The sequence below is a fragment of the Oncorhynchus clarkii genome, unplaced genomic scaffold (assembly GCF_045791955.1).
Source record: "Oncorhynchus clarkii lewisi isolate Uvic-CL-2024 unplaced genomic scaffold, UVic_Ocla_1.0 unplaced_contig_2937_pilon_pilon, whole genome shotgun sequence".
Lineage (NCBI taxonomy): Eukaryota > Metazoa > Chordata > Actinopteri > Salmoniformes > Salmonidae > Oncorhynchus > Oncorhynchus clarkii.
In genome coordinates, this window is record NW_027258241.1 from 76,421 (window position 1) to 84,689 (window position 8,269).

Consider the following 8,269-nt stretch of genomic DNA (forward strand, 5'->3'; position numbering starts at 1 on the left):
TTATTTTAACAATTTTAAAACAAGATGAACAGAGAACAGTTGTTACACTTTCTATGAAGCCCATATATATAATGCATACACTCAAGTCATACACTCATAATTACTTAATTACTTAGTGATTGAGTAGGCTACATAGATTTCATGACTAGAAGCTCAAAAGACGAAAACGTATTTTTTTTGTTGTAAATGTACATTTGCTATGGTAAATGTTAGCAACACCTCCGCAGGATGCACGGGGGATATGGTCACTAGTGTAGCCAGGAGGTGAGGCCTCATTTAACACAGTAAATTCATCAGGCTAAAGCCATGTTTCAGTCAGGCCAATCACATCAAGATTATGATCAGTTCATTGACTATAATTGCCTTTGAAGTAAGGGATCTGACATTAAGTAGCCCTATTTTGAGATGTGAGGTATCATGATCTCTTTCAATAATGACAGGAATGGAGGAGGTCTTTATCTTAGTGAGATTGCTAAGGCGAACACCGCCATGTTTAATTTTGCCCAACCTAGGTCGAGGCACAGACACGGTCTCAATGGAGATAGCTGAGCTGACTACACTGACTGTGCTAGTGGCAGACTGGCTAACAGCCTGCTGCCTGGCCTGCACCCTATTTCATTGTGGAGCTAGAGGAGTTAGAGCCCTGTCTATGTTGGTAGATAAGATGAGAGCACCCCTCCAGCTAGGATGGAGTCCGTCACTCCTCCGCAGGTCAGGCTTGGTCCTGTTTGTGGGTGAGTCCCAGAAAGAGGGCCAATTATCTACAAATTCTATCTTTTGGGAGGGGCAGAAACCAGTTTTCAACCAGCTATTGAGTTGTGAGACTCTGCTGTAGAGCTCATCACTCCCCCTAACTGGGAGGGGGCCAGAGACAATTACTCGATGCCGACACATCTTTCTAGCTGATTTACACGCTGAAGCTATGTTGGTGGTGATCTCTGACTGTTTCATCCTAACATCGTTGGTGCCGACGTGGATAACAATATCTCTATACTCGCCAGTTTTCGCTTTAGCCAGCACCATCTTCAGATTAGCCTTAACGTCGGTTGCCCTGCCCCCTGGTAAACAGTGTATGATCGCTGGATGATTCGTTTTAAGTCTAATACTGCGGGTAATGGAGTCGCCAATGACTAGAGTTTTCAATTTGTCAGAGCTAATGGTGGGAAGCTTCGGCGTCTCTGACCCCGTAACGGGAGGAGTAGAGACAAGAGAAGGCTCGGCCTTTGACTCCAACTCGCTGCTTAATGGGGAAAACCGGTTGAAAGTTTGTCGGCTGAATGAGCGACACCGGTTGAGCATTCCCCTCCAGAAACCGTGAGAAAGTTGTCCGGCTGCAGGGACCGTGCGAGGGGATTTATACTAACGTTACTATCTGTACTTACTGGTGGCACAGACGCTGTTTCATCCTTTCCTACACTGAAATTACCCTTGCCTAACGATTGCGTCTGAAGCTGGGCTTGTAGCACAGCTATCCTCACCGTAAGGCGATCGTTCTCCTGTATGAGTACAGCGACTGCAATTAGAAGGCATCATGTTAATGTTACTACTTAGCGTCGGCTGTTGGAGGTCCTGACGAACCATGTCCAGATAAAGCGTCCGGAGTATGAGGATTCTGTGTTATGCACTATAGCCCGTTACCATATGTGATTTAATATTATCTGCTGTTGGCTTGTGTGGATGTATGTGTTATGCAACATAGCTGACTTGAACCATTGTTAACAGTTTCAGGGCCATGGGCCTTTCTCATGATGGAAAAATACAGAACTGTGCAATGAGTTGGGGGGGGGCACATTCAGAACAGTCTTTTGTTAGATAACAGGAGCCAGGTGCCTGATAACTGCATATTCTACACAGCTACAACGACTGACCGCTGAAGCGCTTAAGGGGCTGGGACCAGCCTCTGCGCCAACAATCAACGATAGGCTGGGTGAGTCTAAACCACGCCCAGTCTCTACTCTGACAGGCCGGCTCGGAAGCAGGAACTACTTCTGTCAGAGTATATTAAATATCTTTGTCAGGAACAAGTCAGTTCTGTTTTGCCCTGCGAGGTGGGACAGAGAGCCCATATATACACGAAAATTGCATTTACTACTTAGCTAATAAAAGCCTCAGTCATATTTATCCTGATACCAGATTCGAATTGACGCAACCCTGACACGAGTGAAAAAATTGAGGGAAACCAAAAATATAAACGGTAATTAAAAAGTAAAAACCGTAAAGTTGTCATGTAGCAAAGTAGGCAACAAAACACCGCAACACGTAAACAAGTCTGCAAGTTGTGACCGGAAATGGCGTCAAAATGCTGTTGAGGTATCATGTGATGCTACTAGCATAAATGGACCAACACTGAGCACATGTAGCTTAAGTCAATTGGTAATTTAAAACAGGGGTCTGAGTAATATTGCTGGCGCATGGATATAATGCAAAATAAATGTTGCCATCACCCCAGTTACTCAAGTCAGGTCATACACCTCAACTCCAAGTAGGAACCACCAAAACAATACAGAGGACACAAGTATTACAGTTAATGTTTAATTGAGCCAAAACAAGCAAATGCAGTTACACACTGGACTAGAGTACCCATGAACTCTTGCATGTCCCACGTCAGATATCCATGGCGTCGTCGCCGGACGGGCCGGTCGCAGCTTCAGAGGTGGCGTCGTCGCCGGACGGGCCGGTCGCAGCTTCAGAGGTGGCGTCGTCGCCGGACGGGCCGGTCGCAGCTTCAGAGGTGGCGTCGTCGCCGCCAGACGGGCCGGTCGCAGCTTCAGAGGTGGCGTCGTCGCCAGACGGGCCGGTCGCAGCTTCAGAGTCGTGGCGTCGTCGCCAGACGGGCCGGTCGCAGCTTCAGAGGTGGCGTCGTCGCCAGACGGGCCGGTCGCAGCTTCAGAGGTGGCGTCGTCGCCAGACGGGCCGGTCGCAGCTTCAGAGGTGGCGTCGTCGCCAGACGGGCCGGTCGCGCCAGACGGGCCGGTCGCAGCTTCAGAGGTGGCGTCGTCGCCAGACGGGCCGGTCGCAGCTTCAGAGGTGGCGTCGTCGCCAGACGGGCCGGTCGCAGCTTCAGAGGTGGCGTCGTCGCCAGACGGGCCGGTCGCAGCTTCAGAGGTGGCGTCGTCGCCAGACGGGCCGGTCGCAGCTTCAGAGGTGGCGTCGTCGCCAGAGGTGGCGTCGTCGCCGGACGGGCCGGTCGCAGCTTCAGAGGTGGCGTCGTCGCCGGACGGGCCGGTCGCAGCTTCAGAGGTGGCGTCGTCGCCGGACGGGCCGGTCGCAGCTTCAGAGGTGGCGTCGTCGCCGGACGGGCCGGTCGCAGCTTCAGAGGTGGCGTCGTCGCCGGACGGGCCGGTCGCAGCTTCAGAGGTGGCGTCGTCGCCAGACGGGCCGGTCGCAGCTTCAGAGGTGGCGTCGTCGCCAGACGGGCCGGTCGCAGCTTCAGAGGTGGCGTCGTCGCCAGACGGGCCGGTCGCAGCTTCAGAGGTGGCGTCGTCGCCAGACGGGCCGGTCGCAGCTTCAGAGGTGGCGTCGTGGCGTCCGCCAGACGGGCCGGTCGCAGCTTCAGAGGTGGCGTCGTCGCCGGACGGGCCGGTCGCAGCTTCAGAGGTGGCGTCGTCGCCGGACGGGCCGGTCGCAGCTTCAGAGGTGGCGTCGTCGCCAGACGGGCCGGTCGCAGCTTCAGAGGTGGCGTCGTCGCCAGACGGGCCGGTCGCAGCTTCAGAGGTGGCGTCGTCGCCAGACGGGCCGGTCGCAGCTTCAGAGGTGGCGTCGTCGCCAGACGGGCCGGTCGCAGCTTCAGAGGTGGCGTCGTCGCCAGACGGGCCGGTCGCAGCTTCAGAGGTGGCGTCGTCGCCAGACGGGCCGGTCGCAGCTTCAGAGGTGGCGTCGTCGCCAGACGGGCCGGTCGCAGCTTCAGAGGTGGCGTCGTCGCCAGACGGGCCGGTCGCAGCTTCAGAGGTGGCGTCGTCGCCAGACGGGCCGGTCGCAGCTTCAGAGGTGGCGTCGTCGCCAGACGGGCCGGTCGCAGCTTCAGAGGTGGCGTCGTCGCCAGACGGGCCGGTCGCAGCTTCAGAGGTGGCGTCGTCGCCAGACGGGCCGGTCGCAGCTTCAGAGGTGGCGTCGTCGCCAGACGGGCCGGTCGCAGCTTCAGAGGTGGCGTCGTCGCCAGACGGGCCGGTCGCAGCTTCAGAGGTGGCGTCGTCGCCAGACGGGCCGGTCGCAGCTTCAGAGGTGGCGTCGTCGCCAGACGGGCCGGTCGCAGCTTCAGAGGTGGCGTCGTCGCCAGACGGGCCGGTCGCAGCTTCAGAGGTGGCGTCGTCGCCAGACGGGCCGGTCGCAGCTTCAGAGGTGGCGTCGTCGCCAGACGGGCCGGTCGCAGCTTCAGAGGTGGCGTCGTCGCCAGACGGGCCGGTCGCAGCTTCAGAGGTGGCGTCGTCGCCAGACGGGCCGGTCGCAGCTTCAGAGGTGGCGTCGTCCGAGGACACGCGCCTCAGCTTCTCCTCAGAGGACAGGGCATCATTTGCCGGAGAGCTACCATGGTTTGGAGAAGCTTGGGATTCTACTTCATTGGTCTCTAAATACTCTTGAGAAAAAACAAAAGGAACAGTTGGGTATTCTACAGCAACACATCTGTTCTACACGGTCTAGGCCAAATTGCTAATCGAATTTTGAGCAACATGAACCCAACAGTTTTCAAAGTATATGTTTCAGGCCGTACCTTCTCTGGCTTGTTTAGCGTCAGACCCTATGGATCGGAGCAAGGCCAGGGCATGCACAATGGAGACGTCATTTGATGACAGCTCTGAAAAATGTAGGTTAAGGTTTGACAACATTATTTAGACTGAGTTACTCTATGCTGTTGAATGAGTGTCAAACACAGCAGCACCATAGACAGTGACAAAGAACATAGCTAGAAGGGTTGTACCTCCAAGTCTCCTCTGCAGAGAGACTTGATCTTGCTTCTGGGACTTTCCAACAGGGTAACAAGAAACTGAGGAGAAAGTGTTGACAGAAGTTGAGTTCACACAAAATAGCTACATATATTAATAGCAGTGAAGAATAAAAGATGACCAACGCGGAAGATACAGACAGTCAAATATTAATACCCAACTTATAAAGTTAAGCATATTTACCAAACAAATCCCTTAAACATTAGTGAACCAACCTTTGACAACCCCCACAGTCATCACAACGAGCAGCAATTCTCTCACACCTCCCATGATGATGAAAATAGTCTGTGTTATCAACAGGTAATGTCTTCCCATGGCCTGTATGAGGGTTATATAGGCCACTAATGACCGTTTACCTGACAAACATGGCTTAACGATCAATTAACAAGCTTGATTGAGTTGTTACGTTCAGATAGAAATAGACCATGTAGAACATATGTTGATTCTTATCAAGTTGGTGGGCAGGCAATCTTTTCTACTCCATATATTGCATTTATATCTGTAATGATTAACCCTAATGGTCTCAGATCAGCAGTAGAAAGAAGTAGGCCTAATTATTTTAGGTGTAATCTTCAAAGATATTAGGGGGAAATAAACACTGTACCCAAATCCACGTTTTACAATGCTCCTGGGAAATGGGTAGGCCTCCACCTATAGTCCTTCACAGTTTTACAGCTGTGATATATTTATTTATTTACATAGATCACATACATAAATAAATATGTTAGCTGTAGGTAGCGTTGAGATAAAATTCCCATATTCTATTGCTACTAACATAAATCCTAATATATCATGTTTTCCTCATTTGCTCTGTAGGAGGTTCGTCATATGAAGGACATTCAAGTGGATGTGACCCCTAACCTGCAATAGGGGCTCAGTGAGGTGACAGACATCCTGTAATGGATCTCCAGCTAGTGTCTGAGGACCTGGAGAAGGCTGTGTCTACAGCTGTGGGGCAGGACAAGCATGGTATGAAGGATTTTATTGTTATGGATAGTCATCTCCAATCTGTTCAAATATCACTGTTGTTGATAACACACATTACCAAAATGATTCACACTTGTCTTCCTATTTCCACATAATCTGTCATGGTTCCCCACCCCAACAGGGCATAAAACCAACCTCTCTTTATTGCTACTGCTAATACACCCAAATCCAACAGCGTTTGAGTATCTTTTTGCTTTTCTTCTAACCCTGAATGGCAACATTTTATCCTAGTACACAAGCATGTCACTTTATCCATCCACACCCACTCTACTGCCGCATGGCCACTGCGGCTGAGACTTTCACCCTCTCGTTACAGGTATAGCAGGTAACCAACCCCACCCGGGTCTTACCCCCTAGGACTTACCCTTTGCAGGTACCTGCCTGCTCGGGCTTACCTTCCGGGACTCACCCTATTCTTATAGTACAAGCAGGAACCAACCTACTCGGGATTTACCCCCTAGGAGTTACCCTCTACAGGTTTGGGTTTACCTTCCGGGACTTACCATATACCACAAAGCTACGACCGGTCGTAATACAATGGGACTACTGAATAAGCTCAGGCTTTCTAGGTTCGTACCCTATAATTGGTTCAGCCTACGACTCTCATCTCCCCAAGATGTCAGAATTAGTGATAACGGGTGTAGGAACTTTGCTTACCTTGTTTCTGTTTCACTGTTTCTTAATCTCTAGTTCGACTGCAAATCGCGGTGAACCCTGCTCGCAGTGCCAACTGTTAGGTTCTAATTCTCAGAGTAAAAACTCGACGGACACTATGAATGCTTGAACCAAGTTTATTCTTCCCAGAGGGTCAAGACAGCTGCATTAGACAAAAAACATATTCACACAAGCACTGATATTTAATCCTCTCTCCTATGCTGAGTCTGCTCCTACACCTCTAAACAGCCAATGCATCTCTGTTGCTAGACAGAACCTTGGTGATATCTGTTCTTCCTCACTTCATCTGACCTGACCGCTACCCCAAAGTGCTCACTCCTCCCCAACTCAAGGCTGACATGGTGATTGGTACCAGACTGTGTCTCTTCTCATCCCAGAGGATCCCACCCATAGGATGCCTGATGGCTAACAATAACATATCCTGACATAATGTAAACGTTATACATTAAGCTCTCTCCCTCAGTGACATGAATTAGTATATTTCATATTCTCAGAACCCAACAGTAGGTTTTAAGGTGTGGCTGCATGCTTGTCGTGGACGCATCGTCACTCTTGATGTTCTTTTTCCAAGTCTGAACTGGCCGTTCTTGTCTTTCCTCAACTAATTGAAACCTCAGGGACAGACATCCTGAACGACTCTGATGTCAGAGCTCCCATCAGCCCTCTACACCTCGCTGTGAGTAAAGCCTACCTGCTCCTGTAGTGGTCTCCATATGACAAATGGCACCCTATTCCCTATTTAGTACACTACGTTTGACCAGATCCTTATAGGCCCTGATCAAAAGTAGTTCACTACATAGGGAATAGGGTGCTATCTGGGATGCAAGCATGGTGTAGATTTTCCACAGGAAGTTGACTGTCCAGACAGACTCACACACCATATTCCGATCTATTCCTGATTAGTGTAAAATACATGCATATTCTACACAGTGATGATGAGGATGATTTCCTTATTTTGCCATTTGAGTTAATCAACCTCAGAAGAGAAGTAGAGTGTTTGTTTCTCAATCCCACGCTTGGCAGGAACCTCCGATGTTGATGCTGGGCGGGAGCAAAAATGGGCTCCCGATTGAAAGACTCTGGTCTACTTTAGAGGTCTAGCACTGTATTTCTGTTCAGGCGTACCACGGGTCTACTCTAGGACATTGATTATATTAAGAGTGAATATCTATTCAGGCGTACCACAGTCACCACCATGCTATGGAGGTCCTGGTTCAGTCTCTGCTGGATCTAGACGTGAGGGACAGCCAGGGGCGCACCCCTCTGGACCTGGCTGCCTTAAAAAGCCATGTGGAGTGTGTTGACGTCCTCATCAACCAGGAAGCCTCCATCCTGGTTAAAGACTTCACTCTGAAGAGGACCCCCATCCACGCTGCAGGTAGACATAAGGATATCACATAGAGCTTCTGTAATTAAAACGTTTTCCTGACCAAGATGGCCATTTGTTTGGTCATGTTGCTAGGACGACAATGTCCACTCTAGGGATGTTACATGGTATCGTGTGAAAATGCCCACGAGACACTGATCTAAGGTCATTTTTTGTCATGTTCTCCACTAATGATTGAGGATCTAGGGAGGGTAAGCTGATCCTAGATCAGTGCACAGGGGAGACTTCTATCCAGAGCCAGGTACACAGCTAGCAGGTGACAGGCTTCGATGGCCTCAGC

The 8,269-nt window shown here is 50.5% G+C and overlaps 1 pseudogene; it reads right to left on the minus strand.

Annotated features, from left to right (window-relative positions):
- Positions 1-2,458: 2,458 nt before the first annotated feature.
- Positions 2,459-5,394, minus strand: LOC139396235 (polysialoglycoprotein-like; annotated as a pseudogene).
- Positions 5,395-8,269: the final 2,875 nt, after the last annotated feature.